This window comes from Schistocerca cancellata, chromosome 7, assembly GCF_023864275.1.
Source record: "Schistocerca cancellata isolate TAMUIC-IGC-003103 chromosome 7, iqSchCanc2.1, whole genome shotgun sequence".
Taxonomy (NCBI): Eukaryota; Metazoa; Arthropoda; class Insecta; order Orthoptera; family Acrididae; genus Schistocerca; species Schistocerca cancellata.
Genome location: NC_064632.1, coordinates 189,191,514 through 189,210,973, shown reverse-complemented (window position 1 = coordinate 189,210,973; position 19,460 = coordinate 189,191,514).

Sequence of the window (19,460 nt, the reverse complement as noted above, 5' to 3'; positions counted from 1 at the left end):
GCGAGGTATGTTTTTTGTGTTGAATAGTGTTTTGACTGTGTTGTAGTGTTCGAGTGTGTGTACTGTCACTTTTATTTTGTCTCCACCGGCGGGTTTTGCCTGAAAACTGCCTCCCCCGATTTCTGTCTTGAGCAACTCGAAGAGGTCCTCGTAGTTATGAGGAAACTCTGCGACAATCGGTGGGAGGTGGTGGGCGACTTGGTTCTGTGTTTGTGTTGTGTTTTCTGTTGTCTCTGGCTCATCAGCAACCGCCTGAAATCTGTTCGGGGTGGGTTCCACTCCCCTGGCTGGCGGAAGCTTCGGCTGGCGAAAAGTTTTCTTCGCCAGCACGAAACCATCCGAGTCCTGCCCGGTTACGCGGTTCCCTTCCAGTGCCGGTGTTTCCTGGTCCCCTTCCAGTGCGACGACAGGTGGTCGGGGGCGCTGGCTCCTCAGAGGGTGTGGAAGTGGTTGGGGTGGGGGTGGTGGAATGCTTTCTCCCCTTGGAGAGCTTCTCCTTTTTGTCTTTCCTTACACGCCTTTGCTTTGATGTGGTGGACTTGAGTGGGGGGGATTTGAAGAACTGGGATCGGGTAGGGGGTTGGGCGGCAGTTGCGGGTTTGGGTAGGATTTTAGTCGGTGGACTGGGCTTCTGCTTGCCATTCAGGCTGCGGATGTGGTCGGCAAGGCGGTTACAGCCGTGGGCAAGCAGGAGAGGGCTGAGGAGAGGGGAGGGAGGGGCGGGATCGCAAATCCTGACGATGTATTTGTCTGTCTGCGTTTTGTGTAGTTTTGCCATGTCGGTAGCGGAAAGGGGCGTGAGCACTGCTGCTGTGGTGGCCTTATATAGCCCGTCGACGGCTCCTGATTAGTCGGCTTGTGATTGGTCGGCGATTACGTACTGCTGTCCCAGACGGTGTCAATTCCTGCGCTGGTGGCGCCACCACTTCCGTGGGAACGTAAGCACTGCAAGGAATGTCTCTGCTGCTTCTCTGCATCGAGTGCTCGTCCCCATGCACCGCTCAATAATATCCGCTACCACGGTTAAAGTTCTCCTCGCTCATTCTTATTTCAAAAACCTCCTTAATAGCTGAATCCCAATATGTAGAGATATGGGACAAAATTTATGTTTCATCAAACCGTAGTTTATGTTTGTTACTGAGGCTGTGCTCCGCAATTGCCGATTTCCCTAGTTCTCTATTTTTAATATGCCGTTGGTGTTCTGCACAGCTGACGGAAACAGTACGAATGGTCTGAAATACGTAATTGCTTCCACACTCACAGGAGATATTATAAATTCCAGGGCCCCTGAGGCCCAGACTGTCCTTAAAAGGGTGCATCATCTCCTTAATTTTCTTAGGACGGAAAATCGGACTTGTACCCCGACGACCCAGGACTCTTCCTATTTTGCTGGATATAGCGCCACAAGAAGGAAGAACCACATTCGGTGGTTCAACCAGTGAGTGTGCAGCATTTTCACGTTTCCTTTTCTTGGAGAACACTGCCTTTATATCGCGTGCACCATAGCCGTTCTTTCGGAACACGTACTTCAGATGGTTAATTTTGCAATTAGAGTGGTCATTGTCAAAACAGTTTTTGCTTTGTACACCGACGTGTTTAAAACGGCTGTCTTCTGAACAGGATGATGGAAACTCTGTACATTAAGATATAAATCGGCATGCGTCGGCTTGTGGTACACATTACGGAAGACTAGCCAGGTGATCGTCAAAGAAAGATTACGGCACACAAGGTACGAACTGGATTTTAATGCGAGCAGTTTATACAGGTTGCTCCATTGATAGTGATCGGGCAAAATATCTCACGAAATTAGCATCAAACAGAAAAATGAGACCAAATGTGTTCGAGCGTGACGGGGGAAAACAGATAGTGCCATGGACGGTCCAGTAGATGGCGCTGCGATAGATCAAATTTATAGAAATTGCATTTTTTAAAATACGTACCCCCATTTTATTATATATTCGTACAGTATGTAAATAAATATGAATGTTTGATTTGAAACATTTGTTTCGTTTTGTGACTGATGGCGCTGTAATATTCCTACACTTATAATATGCCTCACCCATTTAGATGAACAGATGGTGACAATGTGGTTTTTATATTAAAACACAAAAGGTAGTTACGTTTGGACTTTATTTCTGTTGTTCCATTGTGATACATTTACTTTTGTAACCTTATCATAAATTATGGGAACGAATACTGTTACTGTGTGAGCAGGTGTAATAACCGCATTAATGTAATAAATGCTCAGAAAAATGTCCTTCAAGTTAAGTGCATTTGGCAATACGCGTAATAAAATTCCTCTCAACAGCGAGTAGGTGGTCTTCAGTAACAGTCGCACATGCATTGACAATGTGCTGACGAATGTATTTAGGCGTTGTCGGTGGATGACGATCGGAAATATCTTTCAATTTTCCCCAAAGAAAGAAGTTTGGGTCTGTAAGGTCCGGTGGACGTGGAGGCCATGGTATGGTGCTTCTACGACCAATCCATCTGCCATTAAATATTCTATTTAATACCGCTTCATCTGCACGCGTGCTAAATGCCGGACATCCATCATGTTGAAAGAACATTGCCATTCTCTCATGAAATGAAACACTTCCTAGTAGAAGCATTAAAACATTAATTAAGAAATCGGAATACATTGCAACATTTAGACTGCCATCGATAAACTAAGGGCCAATTAGATGTCCTCTCATAATTCCTCATCATACATTAACTCTCCAGGGTCGCTGATGTTCCACTTGTCGCAGCCGTCGTGGATTCTTCGTCGCCCAGTAGTGCATATTATGCCAGTTTACGTTACCTATGTTTGTGAATGACGCTTCGTCACTAAATAGAACTCTTGAAAAAACCAGTTATCTTCTCGTAATTAATTTTGTGTCCAGCGGTAAAAATTTACAAGAAGTTCAAAATCATCGCCATGCAATTCCTGGTGCATAGAAATATGGTAAGGGTGAAATGTATGATGGTGTAGAATTCTCAAATCCGACGTTTTTGAAATTCCCGATTCCCACCCAATTTATCTGCCACTGATGTGCGGATTAGCCGCACCTGAAGCTAATACACTTATTTGGGCACCTTCATTTGTTTCAGTTCTTGGTTGCGTCTTCTTCTGTGGCTGAACACTTCCGGTTAACTATCTGACAAAACGTCCAGACACTTTGATGCTGTCTGTCAGGATAACGATCATCATACATGGCACAAGCTTGTTGGGCAGTTTAATCACAATAGCCATAAATAAAAACTACACCTACCTTTTCTGCGACTATTAAACGTTCCATTTTAACAATATTGTGTCTCCCGCGTAATTATTATGACTGGACAATCGTATTACCATAATTAATATAAGTAATGAATTCCACAGAGTGCTATCAGGTGCGTTGCTACATTTGTGAGAATATTACAGCGCCATCCATCACAAAGCGAAACAAATGTTCCAAATCAAACATTCCTATTTATTTACGTGCTAAACGAATATGTAATAAAAATGGAGGTTCCTATTTTCAAAAGTGCAGTTTCTATCAATTTGACCTATGGCCGTGCCATCTTGTGGGCCATCAATAGCGCTATTTTTTTTCCCCAGCACACTCGAACAAATTTGTTCTTACTCTTTCGTTTGATGCTAATTTTGTGAGATATCTGGCTCAGTCACTGTCAATAGACCACCCTGTATAATTGCCATCTTTTGTTACCAACAGTTCTCACGCCTTTTCAATGGGAGTGGGTCGATACAACGACAGATGCTCATCAAAGGGCTCAGCAATACATCGTCTAAACAAGTAATGACTCTTGAGAGTCTTGCAGCTACCCATCCCCCACTTGGATCCTCTATGGCCTGATTCCTTTCTCCCATCTGATCCTTTTCCTTGAACATACCCGCATCCTCTACACCTCCCGCCGACTTGATTTCCCTCACCCCCTGATTGCTCCACTTCTCTCCAACCCCAGCCCTCTGCCGCGCTGTCACCATTGTGTCCCCCGCACCCTCCAGCTCTATACCCTTCATCTCCTTTCCCTAGGAGGCTTCCGTCAACTCCCGCTCCCAGATGATGCCCCCTCTCCCTCCATTTGTCCCTCCTATCAACACTGATCCTCTCCGCCCCTCCCTCCCTCTGTCCTTTTCCCGGGCTCCCTCTCCGCTCCCCCCCTGCCATCCTGTTTTTTTCCCCACCTACCGTTTGTCTCTCCCCCCTGAGTCCTTTTGCTTTCCCCTCCACTGCCTTCGCCAATGCTTTCTGCATCCAACCTGTCCCCCTTTTTACTATGTCCTCTCATTCCATCGGCTCCCCCTTTTCCTCGCCTCCCCCCCTTTTTCCCCCTAATCAGTTCGGGTTCTTCCCCCGCCCCCATCTGCCGCCGTGTCGCCTCTTTGTGCTGTTTAAAGTGAATGTTCAGTGTTGTGTGTCCACTGTCAGTGTTGTGAACAACCATCATACTGTAGCTAGTTGCGTTTTTTATCTCTTGCATACAGAAACCAGACTGTCACTGTGTTTTTTTAATTGTTCCTGTTTACTCACTGTGTGTCACCATCCGCACCGTCCACGCCGTGGTTTTATATTTTAAATTCCACATCTTTCCGCCATTTTACAGCTTTTTACAGTGTCACCGTTTATCACCTGTTTTCATTTGTTTATATTCTCATTATGTTTTTCAACTTTTCTGTAGGCTGTTGAGCGACCTATTACACTTCTGCCAGCCGGCCACCCCCCCCCCCTCCCTTTGGGGGGGAATCGATTCACAATAAAGAAAAAAATTTGCAGCTCTGCAAAGATCAGAGTCATCGTATGAAACAGCAATCACTGTCGTCAACCTGTCGGACAAGATCTTGGACAAAGGAGCCATCTCGGCCGTTAATAAAGGTTTGTATTTTGTTCCTACCCGTGTACTGTACGCGTCGTGGATCTTATCAGTGGTGTAGAACAGGCAGTGCGGCATCTTGCATCAGTACTGTTCGTCAATATTTCTAGTACTGACAATGCAATAATGCTTGTCCTCAGTACTGACGTATTGACAGTCGTGTTGGACGTGTGGAGAGGCCCCATACCTTCCACGTGACATTTCTACCATAGCAGATGATAGGCACGAATGGTACCGCATGTCGTTAGCACTGCATGAAACGAAGCTGCTGTAACCCATGATAGCGGACCTCACTAAAACTTTTGCAGAGTGTATAGCTAAAATCAAATCAGTAGTCTTGTGACGTGGTAGTAGCGACTCTGACATCTAAGTTCGAAGGTGAAATACGTCTATCCAGGAGAACATGAATATTATCATACAAAAACATCTCTCATAAATAAAGACAATAATATGGTACAGTAAAATGTTTCCCTTCCACGAATTTCTTCAGCAGACTGGATTGAAACCCACTACGGGCCGGATTTAGATCGTTTGCCCACACACGGCATATAGGGTATGATATTTTGTAAACAAACCCGTTACCTCTGGTATGTATTCGGCCAGCTGACCCACTTAACGGCGATCTGCATGATATCACTCTCAGTCGTTTTCCACCGGTGACTATCGGACAGACATCCACGGACAAGAGCTGTCAGTCATGAGAGACGTGTATACTATTATGAGCAGATGAAATTGCAATCATCCGGCCGTTATTATGATAGCTCAGGGAGATGTTTCATTGGAACTACAACCTACGAAAATTGAATTCACTTTATTACATGAACGACATAAGGATTTACTTAACCTGATACAATTCTTTGCACTGAAGTGCTTGATAATTTACAACTGCCACTGATTATTACAGCGTCACTTGGTGCACTAATTAACAAACCACTCCCCTCAAGTACAATGTTCGACATTTAGAGCTTAGATCACACAATGGGTGAGGGCGCTGGTGTGCTGAGAGTGAGGGTGTGCCTTCTTCAGACTTTACCATTCGTCGTTGCAGACTGCAGCGAAACATCGCTAAGGTCTATGGTATTAACATGCGCTGCTGGCTTTGGTGTGGCACTGCCATCTCTGGACGTTAGCACAAATACCGTAATGGGCTGGTGAAGTTGAATATCACACTTACAAGCCCAAGAAGCATAACACTTAAATTTGGTGGATGGTAGTCTTCGAACTTGGTCTGCTATTTGGCGTTTACTGAGTTCGTGGGCGAGGTGTGATTATTGAGCCATAGACATCGGCACTTGCTGAAATTGTTTGGCGAGCAATTTAGTGTGAACAGTTATTCGGAGCTATACACTGTGATGTACGGTTCTTTATACTACGTATTTTGGTCTAAGATGGCCATATTTAAATAGTTGTCCGGTACGAACTCGACTAATTTTCATTGCTAAAAATTTGTATGTGTTATGTTTATCTATCAGATTTGAGACCGTTTGGTAATTTATAATCATTATTTGTGATGACTTTCTGTGATTTCTTTGGTACGCAGGATTAACGTAAGTTTAGTTTTACTATTTCCAGTTCAAGCCATGTCAAGGTTATTGTTCATATTTTATGTTGTGGAACTAGCCTCAGTTTACTGAATTCAACTTAAAGTGCTAATAATATTTCTTGGATTCACATCACGATTACATTTTACATTGACTGACAGTTGCACATTCGTTGTTAAGGTCTGCTGTCCTTGCTAAGTTGTGTTATACAAATGTTTGAATATGTTTCATGCATTTCTTTTTCTTTTAAACGCGTGTTAAATCTACACTGTCTGTTATGCGAGTGCCTGTATTCATACTCTGTTTTACTGAATTTATTTTGAGACAGAAGTTCTATGCCATGTCATGGTGTTAAACCTCCATTGAAAATTGTTCATTGTACAAGTATTAATATTTATCAGAGATGTCCTTGTATTTACTTGAGATTATGAAATTTTACGTGTTAAAAGCAAATTAGTAAAAACTGTTTGGAGATTTTTACATAAATTTGTGTTTCTGTGTAAAGTGTTCTGTCTTCTGATCTGGCACCACTAGCAGCTCTTCACTTGCTAATGTTTCTCACTATCTGGCCTTGGATGACGCAAACAGGAACGTCATTCCACGCTGCTTCAGTTGGCTGCTTGTTGCGTGCCAGTCTCTCAGCAAACGCTGATCAGACGTTTGTAATAGGAGCACGCTGCCCAGGAAATTGGACATTTGTGGTAAGGGCTTATACGACCAAACTGCTGTGGTCATCATCGGCCCCTAAGCTAACACACACACACACTCCCATGCCTCAAGGAGGAATCCGACGGGGGAGGGAGAGGGGGGGAGGAGAGACCGTTCAAGGCGCCCTTGACCGGCTGCTGGGCAGAACAAACAAAAGCCATCTGTATGGCGATAGTTGAGGACAGCAACGGCAACATGCTATTTTTCGTTATCTTGTCTAAAGCTAACGTCACAGAGACCTCAACGATGGAGTTCAGCCACATGCCTTCATATGTCAGAAAGGCAACTCTGGCCGTCCGCATTATCATCTACATCTACATCCATACTCTGCAAGCCACCTGACGGTGTGTGGCGGAGGGTACTTTGAGTACCTCTATCGGTTCTCCCTTCTATTCAAGTCTCGTATTGTTCGTGGAAAGAAAGATTGTCGGTATGCCTCTGTGTGGCCTCTAATCTCTCTTATTTTATCCTTATGGTCTCTTCGCGAGATATACGTAGGAGGGAGCAATATACTGCTTGACTCCTCGGTGGAGGTATGTTCTCGAAACTTCAACAAAAGCCCGTACCGAGCTACTGAGCCTCTCTCCTGAAAAGTCTTAGACTGGAATTTATCTGTCATCTCCGTAACGCTTTCGCGATTACTAAATCATCCTGTAACGAAGCGCGCTGCTCTCCGTTGAATCTTGTCTATTTCTCCTATCAACCCTATCTGGTACGGATCCCACACTGGTGAGCAATATTCGAGCAGTGGCCGAACAAGTGTACTGTAACCTACTTCCTTTGTTTTCGGATTGCATTTCCTTAGGATTCTTCCAATGAATCTCAGTCTGGCATCTGCTTTACCGACGATCAACTTTATATGATCATTCCATTTTAAATCACTCCTAATGCCCGCCCCCAGATTATTTATGGTATTAACTGCTTCCAGTTGCTGACGTGCTATATTGTAGCTAAATGATAAAGGATCTTTTTTTGTATGTATTCGCAGCACATTACACTTGTCTGCAGTCGGCCGGGTTGGCCGAGCGGTTCTAGTCGCTACAGTCTGGAACCGCGCGACCGCTACGGTCGCAGGTTCGAATCCTGCCTCGGGCATGGATGTTTGTGATGTCCTTAGGTTAGTTAGGTTTAAGTAGTTCTAAGTTCTAGGGGACTGATCACCTCAGAAGTTAAGTCCCATAGTGCTCAGAGCCATTTGAACCATTTTTGAACTTGTCTGCACTGAGATTCAATTGCCATTCCCTGCACGATGCGTCAATTCGTTGCAGATCCTCCTGCATTTCAGTACAATTTTTCATTGTTACAACCTCTTGATATACCAAAGCATCATCCGCAAAAAGCCTCAGTGAACTTCCGATGTTATCCACAAGGTTATCACCATCGCAAACCGGACGCGATCGCGTTCCTTACGGAATGGCACCGTATACTATCATTTATTGGGTCCGTATGACTATGAGGTACGCAGTCTGGTAACATTTGCTCTCCTACGCGACTTCACACTCCAGTACGCCCGTCGTGATGCTTAACGTTGAACCGAACCCTCAAAAGTCTATGGGCTATTTGTAGATAACTTATCACTCCTAGTATGTTACCCAAGCCACCTTTAAAATATCAGAGGATGTTTGCCAGTCAATGTCAGCAATGGTCTAGTGTCACCGGTTGCAATAACAATCGCCTTGCTGGCAGTCCATGGTGAGCCAGATCTCGCTGGATTGTTGGGTGGATATCTGTGTTGTTGGAAACAACCGCTTTTCTTGACTCGAGGCACGTGACGTAGTTATACGATTCAGCACGGTGGAACTAATTATGCAAGGTGTCTCAAAACACTTCAGCGCAAACTGAATCAGGTGATAATGGACCCACAAGAGATTATACTTAGACAGGAACCCAGCGGTCTAAACGCATACTTATTGTTTTGTGGACATACAAAGCGTACCCCACATAACAACGTAACTCGCAGTAATTGTTCAAAGCATCGACCGCCGGTCGCAGTGTATGTGTTGCAACGCAGCATGCGGTTCTGCCACACTCTCGCGAAGATCGCGGATGTCTGTTGTACAATGGGACAGTTAGTGGATGATAAACAGCGCACACCCCTGACCATCACAGAGACATACTGTACTCTACACAACTTAGCTCATAGCCGCGTGTATCATGTGACGAACGCATGCATCGCTCCGGCTCATTAATCTGTGCATCACGCACAACATTATCACAAGTGTCAGTTGTCTGTTGCATTACACAGTTTGTGATGCTCCCATAGTGAGTTGTGTTACTGTGGAGAATGCGTGATATGTAGTCAAAGATGGAACGTTACTCATCACGACAGTTGGCGGACACGCATTTAATGTACGCAGCAGCAGGAAGCAGTGCCTGTAAAGCAGCACAGATATATATAGAATGCCTTCCCAAAAGGCATTACCCTAACTGGAAGACGTTTATCTCCGTCGATAGCAACTTACGAGAGAGGGGGAGTTTACTCCACAGAGAGCCGACCAAGGTTTCCGTCAAAGTCATGTCCGAATATCAGATTTGGAACAGACGGGCCGCGCGGGATTAGCCGAGCGGTCCAAGGCGCTGCAGTCGTGGACTGTACGGCTGGTACCGGCGGAGGTTCCTCACTCGGGCATGGGTGTGTGCGTTTGTCCTTATGATACTTTAGGTTAAATAGCGTGTAAGCTTAGGGACTGGTGTCCTTAGTAGTTAAGTCCCATAAGATATCATATACATTTTAACAGACGGTGTTCGATCGTGTAGCCAAAATCACCTAACAGGACTTTATTTATTGTCTCCCCGTTTGACTCGTCCACCATCCTTGATATGCCTCCAAGATGTGTTGCCACAATTCTTGGAGACTGTAACCTTTGTTGTCCGCGAAAGGATGTGGTTTCAACACGACGGTGCACAAGCCCACTTAGATGTTAATGTCCGCGAGCACCTGAACAACACCTTCATTGTTGGATGGGAAGAGTGTCCCATGGCCAGCGCGATCGCCACATCTCAGACCTCTGGACTTCGCCCTCCGGGGCTACGACAAGAAACCCCCGTAGAAACGGCTGCAGACCTGCTTGCTAAAGTCCAAACAGCCTGTCTCCAGGTACAACAGACACCAGCTATCTTTGAGACAGAGTAAGAGAACTTTCATGTCCGCTTGTCTCACATACACTGAGACTGGCAGTCATAACTCTGAATAATTACTGTAAGCCACGTTGTTACGCGCTGTGTATTGCCATAAAACAATTAATCTGGATTTCCGACCATTAGTTTCCTATCTAATATTACCTGTCTCAATTTTACTCAAAATGTTTCAGATACCCTCTGTAGCTGTTACCTCAAGTGGTTATTTGGTTGGACCCATTGATATGCTGCAATGACATTGAGTAAGGCACCCATGAAATCATCGACCTCAGATTAATGTCAGTCGTTGAACACCAACCAAGGCGAGCAGCAATATCGCGGAGCAGTATACTGCAGTCTCGACTGACTACAATCGATTCTCTGACAATCCGCGATACGAGCTGGTAACGCTTCTTACTTTGACACGAGGCCTAACGCGATCTTCTTACAAATAACAACATTTGCTGGGTACTCTTCCTGTATGTATAGAATACGTAGATGGGGTTTCTGCTAATAACTCCGTGAGGTCGCATCGAAACGTCAATCATCTGCATATTATGGCAAGTAGTACACTACATGTCGGTCTGTCGTTATCTAGCGCTTCCTTCATGTTGTAGCAGTGGCCAGCACTGTAATTAGGTGTGTCTGAGATGGGGAACGACTTTGGAAAAATGATACGTTACGGGTACCTGCTTTCCTCAGTTGTGATTAACGTTAGATGCTGTCTTGGTGTCATCTTCTAAACAAATAAAAATTATGTCTAAAATCAAGTCCAAATATGTGACTATTTTGACTAAATATTTGTACTGAGAAAGCAAAGAGTAATATTTAGCTTTTGATTGGAATTCTCTCCCCTGCCTCCTTCGGCAGTCGGCTGTTGGTGCAGTGAAGGCAGCGATGCGATTCGCTCATTCCAGTTCCGCGCATAATTCACGGATAAACATTATTAAAGTTACTATTGTCAGAATTATGATAGTTTGGTCCTCGTACAAGGTAGCAAATAATCATAATACGATAGAATCTAAAGCTAAAACTAAGATAATTGCATTTCATGGTTAGGAGATTTTACAAGCAAAAATAATAGTTGGTGATAAACAGGTAGAACAAAGAAATACTTTAAAGTATGGAGGTCTCAGACGTCAGACACAAGGATCAAGAACAGAAACTGCAAAAAATTCGAATAATTGGTAGGTGCTATAAATCACACTATCCGCAAAAACTCCACAAAAGAAATAGTACTACAGTTTCATAACATGATGGTAGTACCGGTTCTAATGTTTGGGTCAGAGACTTGGACTATAACCGTCAGTTAAAGTGGGAGGATTGAGGCAGCAGAGATGAAACTCCTAAGACCTCTAACTGGTTAAAAACTTACAGATGGGATAAAAAATAGTGAAATAAGAAATGAAGTGGCTGCCAAAATCATATTTCAGAAAGTAGAGGAGTACAGAATGAAATGGCATGAAGACATTCAAAGGATGTCAGTATAATGAACACCTAGATTTTTATACAAATATATAGAAATATATAGCTCAGGAGAAAAGGAATATTGCACGTCCTCAAAAAAGATGGAAACATCAGCTGCATTTCTGCTTGAAACTGGAACATGCAAGGATGCCTAAACCAAAACTCTGTAAAATGATGATGGCTGTAAAATTAATAACAACTGAATCACTGAAGCGATATGATCATACAAAGGATAAATGAAATATGATGACGTCAGCAAACAAGCCACTTTTAAAATCATAGATATGTAGACTAATCTATAAAAAATCACAGACTATTTTATTAAAAGTTTAAATGCACATTTGCGAATACTATGAATCCTCTGCAGTAACATGTTGGCAGCATATCTTTCTCAGATCATGAGCTAATCTTCTTATTGGATGAGTATCCACAATATGCTGTTTCATATGAATTTATAATTCCACACGAGCTCTGCGAAATTGTAATACAGATGGAGGAATATTTCGTGAACTTCATTAACAACTTGTTAATACTGTATTGTTATTTTAATAAATACTACAAAATAGCACAAATATTTTAACTGTATCCTAGTGTCTTACATGTTTGTGCAATTAGCTTTGAAAGTGAATGAAGGTCTTTATTTAAGTGTGTAACTTGGATTTACTAGTGTAGGACGTCACAGAAAGTATTTAGAGGCGAGTGGTAGAGAGCGCAAGACGACGAAGATAAATTACATACTGAAGGAAAGTAGGTGAATAAAACGCCATCAAGTTGCAATAAATGGTGGTTTTCAATCAACCATTATCATGGTTTCAACGGATTCAAACTCTATGTTTTCCAGAAGACCAGTTTTAATCTGCCAGGAAGTTTCATATCAGCGCACACTCCGCTGCAGAGTGAAAATCTCATTCTGGAAACAAGAAACATACTTCACATTAGCAAACAGTCAGCAAAGCAATTGAACATCTCCACGTGAAACCTGTACATACACTTGTAAAAGTTACAGCCCCTAAAATCAAGGTTTTTTTTATGTGACTGATTTTACTGATGTGACAATCGCTTGATTTTTGGGGCCCTAACTTTTACAAATGGATGCACACATCGTTTCCGACAAACATGTGGAGGTGTCCGATGGTATTGCTAACTTTTTGCTAACGTGAAGTTTGTTTATTCGCCCTTTAGAGGAAGACGGGTTTATATCCGTCGAAACCTCGGCTAAAGTTAATCGAAAAGCACTGATTATTGCAAGTGGTTGGCTGTCTTATTCACCTGCTATTTTGGTACCGTTGCTGAAGTGCAGCCATGATCAAAATACTGAGGGAAACATTTCGTTGGAATAATTTTGTGAGCGCAAGCTACATCGTTATTACTGGACATAGATTAACTGTTTTTTTCGGTAATTGATTCTGTGCAATTATACGAATTTAATTTTTGTGTATGGGATTTCAGGCAGGTATGAGCCTTAATTATTTGCTACTGTCGATACCTCTTCTCGTGTGTGATGGTCTTGTTGCAAGTTTTTCACGGTGGTAATTCGGGATACTGAACTTAACTTTATGGCACGATTGCTAGTGAGAAAGTGCACTTTCAGATTTCGAAAGTTTGCTGTTGATATCTGTGAATTACTGTGTGGTTAAAAGAAAATTGTTTGCACGTGTTACTGTATTCGATACTTTGCTGACACTACACCCTTTAATTACTGTTCAATGATTTTATTTGTGCACTTTATATGAAATCACCATTTACAAGTCTTTGAACATAAATTAAGAAACATTTATTTGGCTTAAAAGATAGGCATGTGCTTTTGTCAACTTCATTAATCCTGTGGGATTACTTTCACTTATTCATATATCCTGTCTGACAAAAATAGTGAAGTGCCCAGAAGGAGAGGACGAAACGAAAAGGAGGGAGTATCGCAGTACTGTGAACCTACCACGTCGTAACCCCTTCACATCTGCCCCTGCCGTCTGAAAACGAATAACTTACTCTCTACTACATTCTGCGTCGTCCCGCGGCGTTGATGGGACAAAAACTGACAGCAGCCACATTAGCTACTACCGTTCCATGTCTGGACTGCTGTCAACACAACATCACAAACGGCTGTGTTTGGACTGATATCGTGGTCGAGGAGCGTAGACTGCTGGCGCATGACGTCGCATTGTGTTCTGCGATGATCTGACCTTCGGCGCTATCCTGGATGAATTCAGGTCACGGCACATGACGATTGATAGGTGTTAGACGCCGCAACGATACGTCACAGACGTACTGCATCTTGGTGTGTTACCTCTCATGCAACAGTATCGGGATCCAATATTTCAACACGAAAATGCTCGTCGAAGCTTGTCACGTTTGTTTCTGAGTTGTCTTCGCGATGCTGAGGTACTCTTGTGGGCAGCAAGACCACGAAATCCGTCTCCACGTGTGGGACAAGCTCGAACGTCAACTTCGTCTCATTGTCGGCATCTAGGATACGCAGTACCAGTTACAACAGTTGTGGGGACGACTTGTCTCAGGATATGATACAAGCGTAGAAACCAATAGCAACCGAATCAGTGGCTGTATCCAGGCCAGACGCCGTGCAACGTCATAGTGGTAAGTTGTTTCATATTGTCAAGTTCTTTGTAAATTTGACTTGATGTTGCAGTCACTGAAAAAACATCACAAGCGCAGCCGACCTGAATCATGACAACGTTTACGCCTCCCCTGACGTTCCCATGCAGTCCAGTATCAGGGCAACTGTCAAAAACGAATGCCCTACAAACGTGGGCATTGCACTATTCGACCAGCCAGCAAAATGGATACCTACGATGAGACCTCTTTATAACCGCGTCAGGTGTTGAAATGTTGTCGCAGACAAGAACGAGTCATCCATTTATCATTTATAGTGAATACTCAAACTCTGATGCTATTCAGTCCTCTCGTATAATCCATCGGGCCTTGTAAAAGCACTAAACACACTATTACACATTAACGCACTCTGGCGCTGGTCACGTGCTATAGAAAACTGCATCATTATTCATGAAATACCGGCCGATGGTGTGTACGTGTATGATCAGGCTTCACTCCGTTTTTCAGACAGTGTATATCATGTGATTATTTGATATTCTTTCATAAGGTTATGAATTAAATATGTATTTAATATATGCTCTTCGAAGAGACGGTGCTTGACCTACCCCTCTGATAACCATGAGACAAGTCACAAAATTAGTGATAACTGCAGACAACTTCATAAGCCTACGTGAAGAGCTCTCGGGCTTACAGCCGGGTTGCGGTGTCTTCAAACTGCGACGTTTCGACGAGTGACATACTCATCATCCTCTTGCTAAGTGCCGAGACTTTGCGGATGCGGTCCCTTTATACATGCGAGGTGTCTCCCACCACCTGACCGGGGTAGGCTTGAGCCCGGGGGAGGGGAGGAGGGGGAAGCGAGTGCGCAGTTCGTGTCTCCGACAGAGTATTCCGGTCGAGTCTCACGAGCTGGACGGTTCTTGGTGGATTCACGGCGTAATGCGGCTAATGCTGGATTCCAGGCCGCGCTAAGTTGATAAACTTCGTCCCTGTTCACAAGATTCTCGTGGAACCGTTTCACTGTACCCATTTTTCCGAAATACCACGTCTGAGAGGCTTTCTTTGTCACAAATGACGCGCGCCCTATGTACCAAGGTGGTCAGTACCGACTGGCGTTGCGCCGGATGGTGGCAGCTGGTTGCATGGAGGCACATGTCTGTGTGCGTCTTCTTTCTATACACTGAATGGCCCAGCGTGCCATCCGCCTTCTTGCTAATCAGTATGTCCAAGAATGCGTTACAGCCATTCTCCTCTACTTCCATCGTGAAGGTGATATTCTCGTGTATGCTGTTTAGGTGGTCCATAAACTCCTCCATTGCCTGCCTGCCATGCTGCCAAATCACGAAAGTATCTTCGACATCGTGGAAGAAATACCTGGGTTTACGGTGAGCAGTTTGTACGGCCACCTCCTAAAAGGTTGAAGGTAGCCATTTGGAAAACACCGCGTGCTGCTGCCCAACTGCCTGCTGTATATCCTCCACCGACAGGAATCACCGAGCGTTCAAGGCCTTTTTAAGGAACTGAGAGGGTGATAAACGCATGGAGAGAGGTCAGAATCATAGAGCATTGCTCGAGTGGCTCCCACTTGAATCGGTGTAACATCAGCATTACGACACTAGCATGAAGCAGCAGTACGATTCCACATCGTTGGTTTTCGACTGACATTCTGTGCGATACACATTCTTCATTCTCCTACGGATGCTTGTTCTTAGAAAAGAATAACAGCACCTTGGTCCTAGTTCGACGCATTTGGTAATAACATCGACATAATTCACGTTTCCACGTTTACCGCAAGCACACTGGAAAGACACAAATGCCACACTAATCCTTCCCCTACATGTCGCATCGAAGTCAGGCTACTTTGCATGTACGCTAAAGCAACGCCGTCAAACGGAAACCATTTGATCGCCCCTTATACTACTACTACCACTGTAAGTTTGCTGTTTATGTTTTTTATTGGCAACGTTACATAGCACTCTGTATGAAAATCACTGGCTGTGCTGTGTGCAGTATGTGGCTAGTTTGCATTGTTGTCTGCCATTATTGTCATGAACTGCTATAGCTGGATGCGAACAGCGCGTAGCGCTGGGCAGTTGGAGGTGAGCCGCCAGCAGTGGTGGATGTGGGGAGAGAGATGGCGGAGTTTTGATAATCTGTAAGACTGAATGTCAATTATGAATATTAAGGTAAATACATTGTTTGTTCTCTATTAATATCTTTCATTTGCTAACTATCCCTATCAGTAGTTAGTACCTTCAGTAGTTTGAATCTTTTATTTAGCTGGCAGTAGTGGCGCTCGCTGTTTTGCAGTAGCTTGAGTAGCGAAGATTTTTGTGAGGTAAGTGATTTGTAAAAGGTATAGGTTAAAGTTAGTCAGGGCCATTGTTTTGTAGGGGTTATTGAAAGTCAGATTGCGTTGCGCTAAATAATATTGTGTGTCAGGTTAAGCACAGGCTTGTATAATTGTTCTAAGTGGACGTTTCACATGTAAAATTGTTCAAAGGGGACGTTTCATATGTCGACCCTTAGCCTAGGATACCTCACTGGAATCTTCTGATTTTTTTCTTGTAGTTTGTGTAATTAGTGTAGATTTTGTTTATTGCTAGTGCGTAATTGTAGAGAGAATCTCCTTTGTAGTTGCAGTCTTTCATTGTTGTACTGTAAAACAGTTGTGGCATGCATGTAGATTTGCACCAAGTATTTCGCAGCTGCAATTAACTAGATATTATTTTCAGTCCTATGTTAATGTGTTCTCTTATTTTTGCTATTCAAATTGTGCTTTTCTGTGTTATCGTGTGAAATATTGTGACAATAATGGCGTGTGAAAAACGTAACACTCGGCTCCAAAGTAAACTAAGAAATGACAGTGAAGACGAAAGCAGTGTGTTGGCCCCACCATGTAATGAGTTAACTAATGTTCAAAGTAGTAATTTGGTAACTGTGCATAGGGAAATGGAGCGGGTGTCAAACAATGGCGTAGACAGTCAAACAGGTAGTGAACAGGGAAGCATTATCGATCGATCGGTCGGCAACAGCTCGCCTCAGGAATCCGAAATGATAGGACACAATTTTGCAAATACTGTAGATTCAGGTTTTGCGTCCTCACCGTTTTCTCAAATGAGTCAAGACACATTTTCTGCTTGTCAAAATGTGAATGCTGCCGGTGAAAACGCACTGCCAAAAAGCATAGAGAAACAGATTCCAGACACTAATACATTATTATTGCAATTAATGCAACAAATGGAACAAAATCAGAGACAAATGGGACAAAATCTTCAAAAGTTAGACACAATGGAACAAAATCTTCAAAAGTTAGACACAATGGAACAAAATCAGAGACAAACACAGCAAAAGCTTCAAAAGTTAGACACAATGGAACAAAATCTTCGGAAGTTAGACACCACACATGAACAAACACGTGAAGATTTAACTACTGAGTTACATAACATTGAATCGAAATGTCAAAAGGTCTGTAATGACGTAAAAACACAAATTTGTGAGCATTTTCAGCCTATTTTTTCGCGGCATGAAAACGCATTACAGAATCACGAAGCGGCCATAAAAGAACTGCAAACTATTGTTCATGGAAATCATGAGACCTTGCAAGCTAAAATGGACTCAGTTGCATCTACCGATTCGGTTACGCAACTTGCAAAAACTCAGGAAAACTTAAAGGACACAGTAGAAAAACACACTGAGGAAATGTGTTCACTATCGGAGAAAGTAGCTGAACTTTCGGATCAGGTCACCAACTTATCTACAAAGGTAGATGATGATCTGAATGACACAAGACCCGTAGCCTTCACTGACACAGAAGAGTATGAACAAATAAGAAAATTCAAACAAAATCAGAATCAAATTAATACGCAATACAAAAGAGAAATCCGGGAAGTACAAGATCAGTTGACACAGGTAATACAAGAATTACATATTTCAGAGGATACTCGCGCTCCAACACGGGAAGAGGAACTTAGAAATACGGAAAAGCCACAAAATAATAGCACAGGGCATTTCGGTAATTATGAAAGAAATTGGCAAGGTACACCGAATTTTGAGATGGAACCGCCGAAACGACGTGACAATGACCGACATGCTACTCGCCGACACGATGATTTTGACTATAAGCTGTTCATTACTACACGTAAATTCAAAACATTTAAGAATTCTGGCAACGACATTCATCCACAAGCATGGCTCCATCAATTCTCTCATTGTTTCCCTCCCAACTGGTCATTGGAGCACAGGTTAGAATTTATGTGTGGCTACTTAGAGAATGAACCAGCTGTAAGAATGCGATCGGTCATTCACGATTGCCACAGTGAAGGAGAATTTTACCATGCCTTCCTCTCAGCATATTGGTCTCAAGCCACACAAGACCGCGTAAAACATAGCATCATGATGATGAAACACTTTGAACAATCTGAATTTTCCAGTCTTGTCAAATATTTTGAAGACATGTTGCACAAGAATCAGTACCTATCAAACCCATACAGCCCCTCAGAACTCATCCGCATTTGCTTAATCAAACTGCCCGAACATTTGAGACATATTATTTTAGCAGGACGTTGCAAAGACGACATTGAAGCTTTTCAGGGACTGTTACAAGAACTGGAAATTGACACAGACAGTCGCGGGATGCGAAAACAGGAAAACAATCACTACAGGTCACATCCGTCACAATTCCGTGACGACAGAAACAATAAATGGCCACGACAAACCTATTCTTACAACGTAAATCGTGACCAAAACAGACACCACCCATATGACAACCACTGGCAGAGTAATAGCAGGGAAAGATCACCTTTCCGCGGTAATGACTATCACAGAGACAATCAGAGAAACAGACAATATGGGAACCAATATAACTATTATCAAGGGAGACAGAATAACTTCAGACGCAACAGTTCAGCACGCAGTTACGATTCCGGGAGAAATTCTCTACCACATGACCGACAAACAAGAAACTATGTAAACTACCGACATGACGACAGACGATATGATCGTAACGACAGACCTGAACTGCATCAGAACTGGCGAGTTTTAAACAGAGCTGGGCCCTCTCGGCAAGGCGAATTTGTGGAAGTTAGGCCTCCTAATCCCAGTAACGGCGCGCGCCAACAAAGAAACAGACAATGACTCGCACCGCAGGCAGCTGCGTGCGCCGGCTGGCTCCGAGAAAAATAACATTGACGCTAACCTTGA